This window comes from Chlorocebus sabaeus, chromosome 14 (assembly GCF_047675955.1).
Source record: "Chlorocebus sabaeus isolate Y175 chromosome 14, mChlSab1.0.hap1, whole genome shotgun sequence".
NCBI lineage: Eukaryota > Metazoa > Chordata > Mammalia > Primates > Cercopithecidae > Chlorocebus > Chlorocebus sabaeus.
The window spans coordinates 4,019,434-4,037,436 of NC_132917.1; the positions used below are offsets into that span (position 1 = coordinate 4,019,434).

At 43.3% G+C, this 18,003-nt stretch overlaps 1 pseudogene; it reads left to right on the top strand.

Annotated features, from left to right (window-relative positions):
- Positions 1–1,106: 1,106 nt before the first annotated feature.
- On the top strand, positions 1,107–4,760 carry LOC140713399 (uncharacterized; annotated as a pseudogene).
- The last annotated feature ends 13,243 nt before the right edge of the window (positions 4,761–18,003 follow it).

Below are 18,003 nucleotides of genomic sequence, written 5' to 3' on the forward strand. Positions count from 1 at the left end.
AAGCTGGGGACACTGAGCTTATAAACTCTGATGAACCTTTCTTGCCAGAAGAAACAGCTTCCGCATCCTCAGTAGTGGCAACATCCCCTACCTGACCCATGCTTCCATCAGCCTTCTCACTTTTGTCTGAGGAGACAAACCTTGGACTACCTGAGGTAACAGTGATGGCCACCCCTGAGGCAGTTGCTAGGCAAGATAATGTTGATTGTCTTCAGGAACCAACCCCAACACCCTTGTTTGCTTCTAGACCTGTAACTTGACTAAAGTCCTGGCAGGCCCCTAGAGGTGAGATTGAGAGTGTGATCCATGAGGAGGTGTGTGACACTTGAAAAGAACTGCTTGAGGTTTGTAATTTATATAAACAGAAATCTGGAGAACAGGCATGGGAGTGGATATTAAGGGTGTGAGATAATGTTGGAAGAAACATAGAGTTGGATCAGGCTGAATTTATTGATTTGGGCCCACTAAGTAGAGATTCTGCATTTAATGTTGCAGTTCAGGGAGTTACATAAGGTTCTAAGAGTGAACTGGAAATGCCTGATCTCCCTTGGTTTAATGTAGAGGAAGGGATGCAAACATTTAGGGAGATTGGGATGGTGAAGTGGATTAGGGACTTTAGACCTATTTATCCCAGTTGGAGGGTCAGAAGATACACCCTCAACCAATGCTTTGTGAGATAGATTTGTGAGGGTAGCACCTGCATTTTTGAAGAGTCCTGTAATTGCCCTTCTCTGTATATCAGATCTAGCAGTGGGAACCACAGTCATTCAACTACAAAATTTAAATACAATGGGAATAATTGTATCCCGAGGTGGCAGGGGCCAGGCAGTGGCACTCAACGGTCAACAACAAGGTAGGCATAGCTACTGTAATGGACAGCAGAGGCAAAGCAGCAGTCAGAAGAGTCTCTGGCATTGGCTAATTAATCACAGTGTTTCTAGAGGTGAAATTGTTAGGAAGCCTACTGCATTCCTACTTAATTTATATAAGCAAAAAATGTCCAGGTCAAATGGACAAAAGACTAATTTGAATGAGAAAAACAGAATATCACAGCTCCTCAATCAATTTCCAGACTTGAGCCAGTTTACAGACACAAAACCCCTTGAATGAAGGGGAGACCAGGTCCTTCCTCAAGGGGATCTTTGATTTGCCACAATTTCGGGGTCCTGACAATTTATGCTGTTAATCTTTCTCCCATCCTTCCCCAAGGATACCTCCAGACTTTTATCAAGGTAACTGCACTGGGGAATGGGAAATAATCAGACATTTTAGGGACTAATGGACATTGGCTCTGAGCTGAAGTTGATTCCAGGAACCCAGAACATCACTGTGGTCCTCCAATTAAAGAAGGTCACATAATTAATGAAAGCTCAGGTCTGACTTACAGTGGGTCCAGTGGGTTCCTGGACTCATCCTGTGGTCATTTCCCCAGTTCCAGATGTATAATCGGCATAGATATACTTAGCAGCTGGCAGAACCCCCATGTTGGCTCTCTGACTGGTAGGGTGAGGGCTGTTATGATGGGAAAGGCCAAATGGAAGCCATGAGAGCTGCCTTTACTTAGAGAAATAGTAAATAAAAACCAATACACATCTCAGGAGGGAATGTGTAGATTAGTGCCACCATCAAGGACTTGAAAGACCCAGGGGTGGTGATTTCCACTACATCCCCATTCAGCTCTCCTTTTGGCCTGTGCAGAAGACTGACGGATCTTGGAGAAGGACAGTGGATTATCATAAGCTTGACTAAGTGGTGACTCCAACTGCAGCTGCTGCACCAGATGTGGTGTCATTGCTTGAGCAAATTAACTCATCTCCTGGGACCTGGTGTGCAGTCATTGACTTGGCAAATGCCTTTCTCTCCATTCCTGTCCATGAGGCCCACCAGAAGCAATTTGCCTTCAGCTGGTAAGGCCAGCAATATGCCTTTACTGTCCTACCTCAGGGGTATATCAACTCTCCAGCTTTGTGTCATAATCTTATTCAGAGAGACCTTGATTGCTTTTTGCTTCTGCAAGATATCACACTGCTCCATTACACTGATGACGTTATGTTGATTGGACCCAGTGAGCAAGAAGTAGGAAAAACACTGGACTTCTTGGTGAGACATTTGTGTGCCAGAGGATGGGCAATAAATCTGACAAAAATTCTGGGACCTTCTACCTCAGTAAAATTTCTAGGGGTCCAGTGGTGTGGGGCCTATTGAGATATTCCTTCTAAGGTAAAGGATAAGTTGCTGCATTTGGCCCCTCCTCCTACCAAGAAAGAGGCACAATGCCTGGTGGGCCCATTTGGATTTTGGAGGCAACACATTCCTCATTTGGGTGTGTTAATCCTGCCCTTTCACTAAGTGACCCAAAAGGCTACCAGTTTTGAGTGGGGTCCGGAACAGGAGAAGGCTCTTCAACGGGTCCAGGCTGCTGTGCAAGCTGCTCTGCCACTTGGGCCATATGATCCGGAAGATCCAATGGTGCTTGAGGTGTCAGTGGCAGACTGGGATGCTGTTTGGAGCCTCTGGCAGGCCCGCCCCCAGGCGAATTACAGCAGAGGCCTCTAGGATTTTGGAGCAAGTCTCTGCCATCTTCTGCAGATAACTACTCTCCTTTTGAGAGACAGCTCTTGGTCTATTACTGGGCTTTGGTCGAAACTGAATGTTTGACTATGGGTCTTCAAGTTACCATGTGACCTGAACTGCCTATCATGAACTGGGTGCTTTCTGACCCATCTAGCCATAAAGTGGGTCATGCACCGCAGCATTCAATCATCAAATGGAGGTGGTAATATACGTGATTGGGTTCAAGCACGTCCTGAAGGCACAAGTACATCACATGAGGAAATCGTTCAAATGCCCATGGGCTCCACTCCTGCCACCCTGCCTTCTCTCCCCCAGCCTGCACTGATGGCCTTACAAGGAGTTGCCTATGATCAGTTGACAGAGGAAGAGAAGACAAGGGTCTGGTTTACAGAAGGCTCTGAATGGTATGCAGGCACCATCTGAAAGTGGACAGCTGCGGCACTACAGCCCCTGTCTAGGGTATCTCTGAAGGACAGCGGCGAAGGGAAATTTTCCTTGATGGTGACACTAATCTTCACATTCCCTCCTGAGATGTGATATTGTTTTTTATTTACTATTTCTCTAAGTAAAGCCAGCTCTAATGGCTTCCATTTGGCCTTTCCCAAATGGAACTGGCCTTTGAGCAGTGCACCTGGTTGTGCACTTTGCATGGAAGGAGAAGTGGCCAGATGTGCGTTTATATACTTATTCATGTAGCCAGTGGTTTGGGTGGATGGTCAGGGTCTTGGAATAAGCATGATTGGAAAATTGATGAGAAAGAAATTTTGGGAAGAGGTATGTGGATGGACCTCTCTGAGTGGTCAAAAACTGTGAAGATATTTGTATCCCATCTGAGTGCTTGCCAACAGGTGACCTCAGCAGAGGAGGATTTTAATAACCAAGTGAATAGGATGACCCATTCTGGGTATACCCCTCAGCCCCTTTCCCCAGCCACCCCTGTCATCACCCAATGGGCCCTGAACAAAGTGGCCATGGTGGCAGGGGATGGAGGTTACACATGGGCTCAGCAACTTGGACTTCCATTCACCAAGGCTGACCTGGCTATGGCCAACGCCGAGTGCCCAACTTTCCAGCAGCAGAGACCAACACTGAGCCCTCGATATGGCACCATTCCTTGGAGTGATCAGCCAGCTCCCTGGTGGCAGGTTGATTATATTGGACCTCTTCCATCATGGAAAGGGCAGAGGTTTGTTGTCACTGGAATGGATACTTACTTCAGATATGGGTTTGCCTATCCTGCATGCAATGCTTCTGCAAAGACTACCACCTGTGGACTTTTGAAATGCCTTATCCACTATCATGGTATTCCACACAGCATTGCCTCTGACCAAGGCACTCACTTTATGGCTAAAGAAGTGTGGCAGTGGGCTCATGCTCATGGAATTCATGGGTCTTACCATGTTCCCCCAATCATCCTGAAGTAGCTGGATTTATAGAATGGTGGAATGGCCTTTTGAAGTCATAATTACGATGCCAACCAGGTGACAATACTTTGCAGGGCTGGGGCAAAGTTCTCCAGAAGGCTGTGTATGCTTTGAATCAGTGTCCAATATATGGTCCTGTTTCTCCCATAGCCAGGATTCACGGGTCCAAGAATCGGGATGGAAGTGGAAGTGGCACCATTCACCATCACCCCTAGTGATGCACTAGCAAGATTTTTGCATTCTGTTGCCACAACATTATGTTCTGCTGGCCTGGAGGTCTTAGTTCCAGGGGGAGGAATGCTGCCACCAGGAGATCCAACAACAATTCCATTAAACTGGAAGTTAAGATTGCCACCTGGACACTTTGGGCTCCTCCTAACTTTAAGTCAAGAGACTAAGAAGGGAGTTACAGTGTTGGCTGGGGTGATTGACCTGGAGTATCAAGATGAAATCAGTCTACTGCTCCACAATGTAGGTAAGGAAGAGTATGCATGGAATGTGGGAGATCCATTAGGGTGTCTCCTAGTATTACTATGCCGTGTGATTAAGATCAATGGGAAACTACAACAGCCCAATCCAGGCAGGACTATAAATGGCTCAGACCCTTCAAGAATGAAGGTTGGGATCACTCTACCAGGAAAAAAACCATGGCCTGCTGAGGTGCTTGCTGAAGGCAAAGGGAATACAGAATGGGCAGTAGAAGAAGGGAGTCATCAATACCAGCTATGACCACCTGACCAGTTGCAGAAATGGGGATTGTAATTGTCATGAGTATTTCCTTCTTTTGTTAAAAACATGTTTCTGTATGTGTATACTTGTACTAAGAAAATGTCTTCATTTTATTTCCTTTTTCCTTTATCATGTGACATATGATTTATTGACTTCATATCGGCATTTAAGTATTGTTTTCTTTACGTAATACCATTTGGTTTGGGGATTGGTGCATTTCCAGTTGTACAAAGGATGGTTGTATTATGTTAGGCATAATTGCGATCTTATTGCATTTATTTGAAGATTATGTATGATCTTTGGAGATGTGTATGGGTTCAAGTTGACAAAGGGTGAACTTGTGCTGGTTAATACTGAGTGGCAACTTGATTGGATTGAAGGATGCAAAGTATTGATCCTGAGTGTGTCTGTGAGGGTGTTGCCAAAGGAGATTAACATTTAAGTCCGTAGGCTGGGAAAGGCAGACCCACCCTTAATCTGGATGGGCAAAATCTAATCAGCTGCCAGTGTAGCTAGAATATAAAGCAGGCAGAAAAACATAAAACGACTAGAGTGGTTAGCCTCCTAGCCCACATCTTTCTTCCATGCTGGATGCTTCCTGCCCTTGAACATTGGACTCCATGTACTTCAGCTTTGGGACTCAGACTGGCTTCCTTGCTCCTCAGCTTGCAGACAGTCTACTATGAGACCTTGTGATCATGTGAGTTAATACTACTTAATAAACTCCTATATATATATATATATATATATAACGAATATATATAGAACTAATAGGATATATATATCTTATCTATCCTATTAGTTCTATCCTTCTAGAAAACCCTAATACATATGTATACACACATGTGCACACACACACATAGGTAATTCCTCCACATCTAAAGCATACAACCAAACCATTCTCCTGGATGTTATTTAAAAAAACTAGAATGAACAATTGTTTTATTACCAAATAGCATGTATAATAGGCATAGGGAAATTAAGTAATGTTTTCCAGCTGGCTTAAGGGAACTTGGATCAAGCCCATGTTAAAGGAACACGAAAACAGCCATGAGTCTCGCCAGAAGGAGACCAGAAAAGGTAGGCCTATTGTTGTCACTCACATGGAGGATAAGCTCCTGATAGTCGTGCCCATGTTGTAGGTGGATGCACGGTAGCTCAGGGCACAACATCAAGTCTTTGTTTTTTTGCTTTTTTTTGAGAGTCTTGCTGTGTTGCCCAGGCTGGAATGCAGTGGTGTGATCTTGGCTCACTGCAATGTCTGTTGCCCAGGCTCAAGGGATCCTCCCACTTCAGCCTCTCAATTAGCTGGGATTACAGGTGTGCATCTGGCTAATTTTTGGATTTTCTTTTCTTTTTTTTTTTTTTTTTTTTTACTTTTTTTTTTCTTTTTGTAGAGACTGGGTCTTGCCATGTTGCCCAGACTGGGCTCAGGTGATCCACCTGTCTTGGCATCCCAAAGTGCTAGGATTACAAGCATGAGCCACTGTGCCTGACCATAACAAACCTTTTAAGAGTCCACTGTGGCCACTGGAAACTTCTGGAGTCTGGTGAAACTCACACATAGGCCTGGGACCATGGTGAAGATGGATGTAAAAGGCACTTTCATGAATCTCCTTGGATAACAATTCACTTTCTGCTCTGTGATTTTCAGAGGCGGGTGACTCAAGGAATTGGCCATTTTTTCCAGACCATGTGAAAGTTCTGTTTGGGCAAAGCACCATGTACTACATATTTTATGCAATTATTAGTTACATGCAGAAAGCTGAGTAGTCACGTTAAAAGGCCAGTCATGTCAAAAAGACTCATTTTGGTCAATAAAGCAAATAAGTTCAATTCAGTTCTCTGTTTGTTGAGTAATATCTGAATAGTTTTTGCTTCCTTCAGGAAGAATTTAAATGTTACACAAGATAACCCAGTCTCCTGGATGTTGAAATTAGCATTGAGAGTCAGGCTGGAACCTCAAGTTGGGTTTGTAGGTTTGTGTGTGCTTTAAATCTTTAGATAAAGGATTTAAACACCAGTCTCTTTACTTACTAGCTGTGAGACTTTGGCCACTTAATCATCTTGTTTCTCCGTCTGTGAGGTGGGCATGCTAATCGCACCTACTTCATTGAGTTGTTAAGTAAATTAATCTGTGCAAAGTGTTTAAATTCTCCCTGAAACACAGGAAATGTTATGGAAGTGTTAGTTATTGTTATTCAGAATTTAGCAGAATAGGATAAATACCCCTCCATGAAGAAAGCAAAAACACAAAAACAGTTCTGAGACTCCGGGAATCACACCCATACAAATGGGCCTCAGGGAGCCGTGAGCCTAGGATCCTGGAGTATTCTGTGGGGCAGGGACTATGCCGGAGGGCTTCACAAGGTGCATTTGAAAGTTGAAAGCAGTCCTGAGGCTTCTGATCAAGAAGCTGGAGTTCCAGCAGTGGTGTTTACCTTCCTCTTCAGGAAGATGCTTGGCAACAACCAGTTTGTGTCAATAGTACCATCAAGGATGACTTATTTCCCAGATCCTTTAAATGAAGTTGAGGGTATGTGTTTTACGACAGTGCTAACCATGATCGTTATAAATAATTAGAAAAAGGGAACTGTTTCACAGATGGAACTCTATTTACCTTTATTATTTGTTAGGTTTTATGAAGACTCACTGCTGACTTCGTAGCGACTGAACTGGAGGGGAGTTCTCTTTATGCTTGAGGGACTTCATTTCTTTCATTTTCACAGAGTTCAAATCACTGTCTTGCTTTCTTCTGTTTTCTTCTTTATTATATTTTAAAATATAGACCCAGCATACATAAACCAGTATTCATGGCACACTGAAGTTATAAATGGTGACACTGTCATGAACACCTGTAAACCCGTCACCTTCCTGAGGGCTAGAACCTACTTTAGTCTCTGTCCCTTATCTCATAACCATTCTCGTGCCAGCCCCTTGGAGCTGGACTCTCAATTGTGTGTTTATTATCCACTTGTCCTTTTCAGTGGTTTTATAATGTATGTATTTGTTGTGTGTTGGATTTTGTTCCTTCTCAAATTCTTATGTTGGAATCTTCCCTCCTGTATCTCAGAATGTGACCTCACTTGGAGATAGGGGCTTTATAAGACTAATCAAGTTAAAATGGGGTCATTAGTGTGGGCCCCAATCTGATATGACTGGAGTCCTTATCAAAAGGGGAAATTTGGAGACACAGGCATTACTGGGAGAGCATCATGGGAACATAGAGATGGCCATCACAAGCTGTTGAGAGAGACTTGGACCAAATCTTCCTCTCAACCTCAGAAGGAACCAGCCCTGACAACACCTTGATCCTTAGACTTCTGGCCTCCAGAACTGTGGGATGATACATTTCTGTTGTTTAAGCCACTTCATATGTGATACTTTGTCATGGCAACCCTAATGCAGTAGTGTCAGGCCTCTGAGCCAAAGCTAGGTCATCATATCCCCTGTGACCTGCATATACACATCCAGATGGCCAGTTCCTGCCTTAACTGATGACATTCCACCACAAAAGAAGTGACAATGGCCTGCTCCTGCCTTAACTGATGACATTACCTTGTGAAATTCCTTTTCCTGGCTCATCCTGGCTCAAAAGCTCCCCCACTGAGCACCTTGTGACCCCACATCCCTGCCCGCCAGAGAACAACCCCCTTTGACTGTAATTTTCCTTTACCTACCCAAATTCTATAAAATGGCCCCACCCCCATCTCGCTTCGCTGACTCAGCCCACCTGTACCCAGGTGATTAAAAAGCTTTATTACTCACACAAAGCCTGTTTGGTGGTTTCTTCACAGGGACGCGAGTGACAAGTAGTACGTAAGTCTAAAAACATGTTTTCTTTTGTTTATTTCTGAGCACCATAAACATGGTGAAACATATTTTATTATCTTCTGGGACTTGCTTTTCTCACTCAACATTGTGTTTTCAAGATTCATCTATGTTGTCATATGTCTAACGCTCTGTTTTGTAAATCTACTGGAATTTATTTTCCTCTTGATTGTTATTTGGGTAGGCACTCTTTTATTAAAAACTGTATCAGCCTTTCTGTCTCTAAATTCTTCACCAAGCATCGAGTATTATTTAACCAGTGTGATCTGAGCGGGGTTGGAGGAGTGTTTCCAGCTTCTCTTTTTTCCTACTTAACTTCCTTCTTCCCTTGTTTTCTTTCCACACCAGAGCTCTGCTCTTTTGGACTTATAAAAAGTTTCCAGGATTGAGGTCAAGATTGTCAGTTTTTCTTCCTTTATCAGTTTCCCTGCATGGAGATGGCTCATAGGAAACAGAGATGCACTGCAACCCAAGGGTTTCCAGAAAGCAAATAGAATCCTGAAACTGTAAAAGCACATGTGAGAGGAGAAGGAGGCCTGGGGAACATGCATGTCTCACCTCTGGACCCGGAGAGGCAGGAGTAGGTTTTCTAATGAGGGTTTTCTGATTCCTTGGTATTATACTTCGCCTCCCAGTGAGGCATGCCTGTGAGCTGCTGATGCTTGAGTGCTTTCTCTCATGTGCCTTTGTAGAGATGGAAGATCATAAAATTAGGTCCATAGATACCAATACAAATGGAACACCATGATCAATGAAAAAGGTGTTATAGGTCAAACATTGATATTTTCCTTATTTGATTAAATAACCTGTCACTTTACCCAGCAGATAATCATTATTTTAATAAAATGAGATTTATGATATTCATAATCTATTTATTGAATTCATATAAAATTATTGAAAAGTAATATAGCATAACTCATCCTTTTCTTTAAAATATAAATATTCAGTGTTTATATCCTTCAAATGAAAGGGAATGTTGTCAGACCTGGCAATGAATATCATTAACTTCTAGCTCACATTATATACCGGCTAAAGAATTGAGAAACGTCTTTAATAAAGGCAGTGCAAACTGTGGAGACTGTGGAGACTGAATTACGAGTTTTAATAACTACCATTGCAAATATTTGCATATTCAACTTGTTCAGACGTTATTGATTTGTTTGCCCTCTACACACGTGGAAAATAGATTTGAAAGCATGGTAACAGGCCTGCACTTCTCGATTCGAGATTATTTTAGGTTTGGGGAAAGGAATCCAGCTCCAAGGGGGGGCCACTGGAAGGGAGAGCAGGGAGCGCTCCCAGCAGGCAGGTGGGATGGAGGCTGCAGATGCCCCCACCCACCCACAGTTCTCAGGCGGCCTGAGGCAGATGGAACTCACCCTTGACTTCTTAACAATTGCCATCACGTTGATCACCGACTGAACTGATACAGAAAATGAAATCACTCTGGGCTTTGTTCCTTCCTTCAGCCTACGGCTAGCACGTGGTCAATGGCACCAGGCCCCCATGCAGAATGACCTGCTAATGTGTCTTTCTCGTGTTTATTCCTCCATTTAATCCAGCCCCCTACTCCCACCCCCGACAGTCCGCATTCCACTGGAGCTCAGTTGCTGGGATAAAGCTGCTCATACTGTATCCAGACTTAGAGATGGCCAATGACACTGACTGGACAGGCCCTTCCTGGTCCTTTATCACCTGTCCCCAGCCTGGCCTTCCAGCCCTCACTATCGCCACAGGCCACGTGGGCACTGGCTTCTGTGGTCTCCTCACCCTAGAAGACTTTCCTCTGTTCTTCCCTTTCTCTTGGTGAGTTCAGATTTCCCACATCCACATCATTACTGCATAGCCCATCACAGAAAAAAATTTTTAAAGGATTTTAGGTAATTTGAATTTTCCCAAAGTATATCACAATGAGAATGGTTCCCTTATTCAAAGTATAATAACAATTGAATACTATATATACAGGAACTTAGAAGGGAAACCCAGGGAGGTTTTTTTGTTTTTTAGTTTTGCTTTAAGTCCTGGATACATGTGCAGAACATGCAGGTTTGTTACATGGGCCATGCTGGTTTGCTGCACCTGTCAACCGGTCATCTAGGTTTTAAACCCCACTTGCCTTAGGTGTTTGTCCTAATGCTCTCCCTCCCCTTTCCCCCGACCGGCTGATGGGCCCTGGTGTGTGATGTTTCCTTCCACCCAGGGAGGTTTTAATTGTATGTTTAAATTTGGTTATCTAGTTATACACATCGATTTTTTGGGGTAATATGATTTATTAAAATGGTATAAAACTAAAACATTTTCATATTGTGTGATAGCTACGTTATTAACAGATGAACATCCTTTTCATGCCAAGCTACTGCAGAGTTCTTACAAATTTACTTGGAGTAGAAACCAACTTTCTGTCTCACGGTCTTTTCTGTTGTTTTATGGGGAGGGACTTGTCACAGATAGTGTAATACACTTGGACTTAGACTGCCAGGTTTTCTTCTTAAATTTCCAGTGTGCATCCTTTCCTCAGTTAGCATTAGCACTTTCTTTCCTTTTTTCCTATGGCAGTTTTGGAATAAAGATTAAAATACTTTGTACAATTCATGATGCAGTAGAAAGAAGAGGCCCTCAGTGCTGTGAACCATAATTCAGTTGTTAATAAATGGTTCCGTGAGAACAGGAATAGTTCCACTGGATTAATTCTATTAATTATGGGTGGCCAGCCCAGCATGTAAAATTGGATTATGATTATATTTATTAAAAATGAGAATAATTTAAATTGAAGAATGAAACAGCAATTTCACAACTAGGTCATGGAGGAATCTAACTTATTCTCTTGGGGGATAAGGAGGAGAAGCCTGGCCAGGGCTGGAAGCCACAGGAGAGGAGCCATGCTTAGAGGTCAGGTCAATGCTTCCTGAGTCTTTGATATGGTTTGGCTCTGTGTTCCCCAACCAAATCTCATCTCAAATTGTAATCCCTGGCTGGGCACAGTGGCCAATGGCTGTAATCCCAGGACTTTGGGAGGCCAAGACGAGTGGATCACCTGAGGTCAGGAGTTTGAGATCAGCCTGGCCAACATGGTGAAACCCCATCTCCACTAAAAATACAGAAATTAGCTGGGCATGGTGGTGGGTGCCTGTAATCCCAGCTACTCGGGAGACTGAGGCAGGAGAATCACTTGAACCTGGGAGGCAGAGGTTGCAGTGAGCTGAGATCATGCCACTATATTCCAGCCTGGGCAACACAGTGAGAATCTGTCTCAAAAAAAAAAAAATTTGTAATCCCCATGTGTCGAGGGAGAGATGTGATTGGATCATGGGGGCAGTTTCCCCCATGCTGTTCTCATGATGGTGGATGAGTTCTCATGAGATCTCATGGTTTTACAAGAGGCTCTTTCCCCTTTGCTTTCTTCTGTCTCTCCTGCAACCACATGAAGGAGGTCCTTGCTTCCCTTTTGCCATGATTGTAAGTTTCCTGAGGCCTCCCCAGCCATGTGGAACTGAGTCAATTAAACCTCTTTCCTTTATAAAGTAATCAGTCTTGGGTAGTATCTTCATAGCAGTGTGAAAACGAGCCAATAAAATCTTCCATTGTCACCTGTGCAGAGAGTGATCAGAACAGTGCCTACAGCAGAACGAGCACTCAGGGAAGGTCAGCGATTTTATGCCTAATTTCTTTTTCATTTCATGTATATTTTCACAAAATTATAATGACTCCAGCTAATTAGTCTAAACGTTGACAAGGGAGTTTGAAGGTCATTTTCTTCTTGACTATTCAAGATATGACATCACTTTTGCCACAGCCATTTCTGTATGGAGTGGCCTTCAGACTGAACATACTTTAGTAATCCATTTGTTTGCCATATGTTGATAAAGACATTAGGTCCACCAAATTTTTAATCCTGTAATTGTTTCCAGACAAAATTTGAATAGTATATTTCACTCCACATTTTAAGCAAAGCGGAGGTTCCATTTAGAGCCAATGATGCGTCGTGAGAGGTTTCTCATGCCGTCCAAGCCCACAGCCTTCAATCTGTTCTCATGAAGAATTTATGGACCCAGGTGGTACTTCATGGGTGAGAACTCAGGTGGCTGCAAAGGAATCTCTCATAGATTTGTTGAGGCGACTTACAAAATCTAAGTTAATTTTGTTCTTTTATTAGTGAGTGAGTTCTTACGAGATCTGATGGCTTTAATTAGGGATCATAGCAGGCATTCTTTTTGTTGGAAAAAAGGAGAGTTGTCAAGGTTCAACAGAAAGGACACATTTTTACTTGTGCTTTCTGGAATTCTTTAATAGTGATCCAGTAACCACCAGCGCGCTGCGCCGGCATTCAGGCATGTCCTGGGTTTGCACAAAATGCTGCAGTAGATGATGAGTGTTCACATTTGTGCTTGGGAGAGTCCTGGGAATTGAGGTGGGTGACAGGGGTCGGATGTCACTGAGCAGGGATGCCAGGAAGCTGGGTGCCTGAAGGAAGGTTCATGGACTCTGAACCCTGCGTCCTTCTCACCACGTTGCCCTGCCTCCTGCTTCACAAAATAGAGGCAGTTAATCAAAATGTGTAACTCTTTTTACCAAATTAAATTATATTTTCATTTTGATTTTTATGTCAATGATGACTTAGTATCTGATTGATCTGTAATTGCCACTGGGGCCATTATTTCAGTTTTGTTGCTCTATTTGTCTTCCCAGCCACTTTTGTAAGCACTAAGTAAAGGGAAATCGCAAAAGAGACTGCTTTTTGTAAAAATCCTTAAGAATCATTTTGGAAGTTTGGAAAACCAAACTTGGTCTCTTTTACAAATCTTTATTGGGGTTTCTTAAATCATATACCCACAATTAATGTGACTAATAAAAAACTAATAATAATTAGCAATTACCTATAATTAATTATAGTATAACTTATGTTAATGTGGCATATGCATTAACATTGTCCATTATATATACCACATATTAGGTATTAATAGTATATGTAATATGAATACATATGACACATGATATATACAATATACGAATATACAATTGTTAATCATCTAATACAGAGAATATACTAATATAGCATTAATATAGAACATATCAACATACTACCAATATTATATTAAATACATTCTAATGATAAAATTATGATTAATAATGACCGATAATATGGTTAATAACTAATTATTAAGTTGGTGCGATAACATGGCACCCTTTTTTTGAAAAGTCAGGTGGAACTTGCCATCTGATTCTTCCACCTTCTCAGAATCCTTGTGAAGTTGCTGGCTGCGGATGGGAATAGTTGCAGTGCAGAAACTGAAGCACAAACATTTCTCTTACATCCAGGCAGAAAGTTACTCAGGGGTGAACGTAGGGCGCGGAGTAGACAAAACAGCCCTGCAAGCCTGCGTCTCAGCCTTCGGAGGTGGAGGGAGGGTGAGGCAGCCCAGCGTGTGCCTTTCCCATGCCCGCAGCTCCACGCCTTAGGCTACAACCAACGTGGCCTGGCTGGCCATTCCTGGGTGGTCTCTCTCACTGGCACTGGCTATTCTCATACCTGCTTAGAGTGAAAACGACTTCACCGTTTACTTCGAACACCAATTGCTAGATTTTTCCAACACTTAATGCCTTGCTTTTTATAATCCATTTGAGTATTACATGAATTCCTTCTCCTGCCCCACCACACACATCCCAGGCTGAATAGCTTTTGGTTTGCGTTCCTGATGCAAGTGCCCAGAGCTGGTGTTCTCCACGTTTTCTTTGGACTAAGACTATAGTCTTTCTTTGGACTATACATGAAGTATTTTTCTTCTGCCTGGCTAAAACCTGCTCAAATAGTGCGAATCAGATATCACGGATTTGTTTTCAACAGGAGCATTTAATGAAAACCAAAACAAATGAATAAAACTACAGAACACAGAAATACTGACAGGCTTACCAATAATGACAAGTAGTACCCTCTGCTAGAACAAAATATGCATTTCAAATCATGAACGCTTACAATGTCTTAGAAGGCAAAGTATTTATTTTTGACTCATGGATTCAGTGAATACTGGGTGGAGGAAACTGGAAGGTGGAAGTGCAATAAAAGACGTATTTGTTTGCCACTGTGCATGTGTGTGTGGTGGGGGGGGGGTTGGGGGACAGATGAGGCATAGAAAGGGGAGACTAAAGCGAGGCGATTTAAGTTTTTTCACTTACATTTTCAAAATGTAAGATTTTGCTATACATTTCTTTTGAGACAGGATCTTGCTCTCTTGCCCAGGCTGGAGTGCAGTAGTGTAATCTCAGCTCATGGAAGCCTCACGCTCCTGGGCTCAAGTATCCTCCTGCCTCAGCCTCCAGAATTGCTGAGACTAAGGCATGCATCCCCACGTCCAGCTAATTTTTGTAGTTTTTTTGTAAGGATGGGATTTTGCTATATTGCGTAGGCTGGACTATTTAAGTTTGAATCAGAATAATACATAAATCAAACCCACTTATTTATAATTACTTTGTAACTTCAGATTGATTGGGTTATTCAGAAAAAAACCAAATCCATATGTGGAAAATCAGAAAACCAGAAAACGTAAGTAACCCTAGTAGAATAAACCTAGAAACAGATTTTCAGATGAACAGCCCCCCGGGCGATAATGAGGTATATATTTAAAAATATATAGATATGTTTTTTATATCTAGCTATATATGTTTATGTAGAGAGATGCTCTATTATATATAGATATATATATTTAAAAATATACATCACAATGATGATAAAAGCAGATATCTGTTTGCGTGTGTACATATATATATACAGAGAGAGACAGAGAGAGAGAACAGCTATAAAATTAGCTCCTGTTTGTGGGAGGTTTTTTTTAACTTCTGTAAAACTGCAAACATAAGCAGCATTGCTCCCTTTAGTGGAGACTCTGCCTTGCCCTCTTTCTTTAAGGGAAGCTTAACTGAATGGAAAAGCTGTCCTTTGTGCCTGGAGGTAACACATTTGGGTCCTGGTCAGTTGCCAGGGAAGCCAAGAAAGCCTGTGCTTGGGATCAGGGAGGAGCCTCTAGGACCCAGGTCTCCCCATAGCCAAACTAAAGCCCAGCAAGAGAGGCCTCAGCACGAGAGCCTCAGGCAGACTCATTGTGGCCCCGTGTGCGGCACCGCACAGTTCGAAAAGGGCTGGATTCTGTTAAAGTGAAGATACTTTTAACCCATGAACTCACAGGCCTGCTTGGCTGTGCAGCAGGCACTCAGGTCAGGACAAAGGGTTTCCTAGTTACCAACTGAATGCTGAGGTTCACACAGGACCTGGGATTTGCCGAAGACCTTGAGGCCAGAGGGGACACAGCCTGGAGCAGACAGCCCTGCTGCCATGGGGTGAAGGCAGGGTGGAGAGGCAGCGTGGCCTGCACCCATATTCTGCCTGTGCCAGTCACTGCGTGTCAAACAAGTCTCATTTCCTGCCCGGGAAATGGGGAACAGGATGGCATCCACCTCAGCAGGTGTGTGGGCAGTGGAATGTGTTCACATGTGCAATATGCTCCAAGCAGCACCTGGCACCACTATGTGCCATGAGCGTTTCCCTGTCACTGTGATGTGATCTTTGCTTGCATAATCGGGCTCGTGAACTTCAGCCCATGGGCTCCATAGCATGTCCTGAGAAAACACCAAAGTCTGCATTTTAAAGAAGATAGGACACTCGTTAAATTAATTAGGCTACAGAAAATGTAATTTATAGCTGATATTCAAGGCATTCTACAATAGACGAGTCTAAACATGTTTTAGGCTTCCCTTTACAGCAGGGGTCCCCAACCCCCCAGGCCACTGTCTGATAGTGGTCCATGGCCTGTCAGGAACCCGTCCACACAGCAGGAGGTGAGTGGCATGTGAGGGAGTGAAGTTTCATAACTATTTACAGACATTCCTCATGACTCGTATTACTGTCTGAGCTCTGCCTCCTGTCAGATCAGTGGCTGCATTAGATTCTCATACGAGTGTGAACCTGTGTTAGTCCATTCTCGTGCTGCCATTAAAGAGATACCTGAGACTGGGTAATTTATAAAGGAAAGGGGTTTAATTGACAGTTCAGCATGGCTGGGGAGGCCTCAGGAAACTTAAAATCATAAGGGAAGGGGAAGCAAACATGTCCTTCTTCAGATGGTGGCAGCAAGGAGAAGTGCCAAAGGGGGAAAAGCCCCTTATAAAACCATGAGATCTCGTGAGAACTCACTCACGATCACGAGAACAGCATGAGGGTAAACACCCCCATGATTACATCACCTTTCACCGGGTCCCTCCCATGTCACGTGGGTATTGTGGGAATTACAATTCAACTACAAATGAGATTTGGGTGGGGACACGGCCAAGCCATATCAGAGCCCTACTGCGAACTGTGTGTGTGAGGGATCTAGGTTGTGTGCTCCTTATGAGAATCTAATGACTGATGATCTGAGGTACAACTGTTTCATCCTGAAACCATCTCACCCCCAACCCCTGCCCATGGAAAAATTGTCTTTCACAAAACCAGTCCCTGGTGCCAAAAAGGTTGGGGACAGCTGCTTTACAGAGTATTCATTTTCATGTCTTAAAATCCTTAGAAGGTGTTTACTAATAAAAACACAACAAAGGCTCATTTCATATTCTTAGACTCTTACATAGTCAGGAATGATGTCAGCATATCGGAACTCAAAGCCCATGTCTTGGGATCACAGGAACCTGGTGTGACTACAACCGGGCTCAGACCTGTGCTGCTTACGTGGCCTTAGACACATGGCTTCACTCCCCTGAATTTCACTCTACCACCTGGAAACTTGAGAGCCCAATGCTTATTTTGGAAAATTCTTCTAGAATTGGAGGTAGCGTGTGTGAGGTTCCTCATAAACAGTATTTCATACCTCCGTTGCTGTTAACTGTGGCGAGGGACCAGGTGACTGAAATCCTACCTGTTAGTATCTGTTTGAAATAAAGGTGAATTCATATTAGTTTCCTTGGGGTGTTGCAGCAACATACTGCACACTGGGGCCTTAAGTGACAACACTCTGCTCTCTCGCAGTTCTGGAGACTGGAAGTCTGAGGTCAAGGTGTCAGCAGGGTGGGCTCCTTCTGAGTGAGGGCTGTTGGGGAGAAGCTGCTCCAGGGCCCTCTCCCTGGCCTGGGGATGGCTGTCTTTATGTTCCTGTGGTGCTGTTAGGGTGTGTGTCCAAATTCCCACTTTTTATAAGCACACCAGTCATATCGGATTAGCACCTCCATAACATTTCAACTTGGTTACCTCTGCAAAGGCCCTGCCTCCAAATAAGGTCACATTTGGAGGCTCTGCTAGGTGAGGACATCAGTATAGGAATTTTGTGGGAACTCAACTCAACCCATTACAATTTTATTACGCATTTCTGACATCAGAGCTGGTTAAGAATATTCTTTTAGTCCTTCAGAAGTCCTTATACTTTTAGCCTAATATATAACCTCATTTACATTTATAAGAGCCTACTGAGCC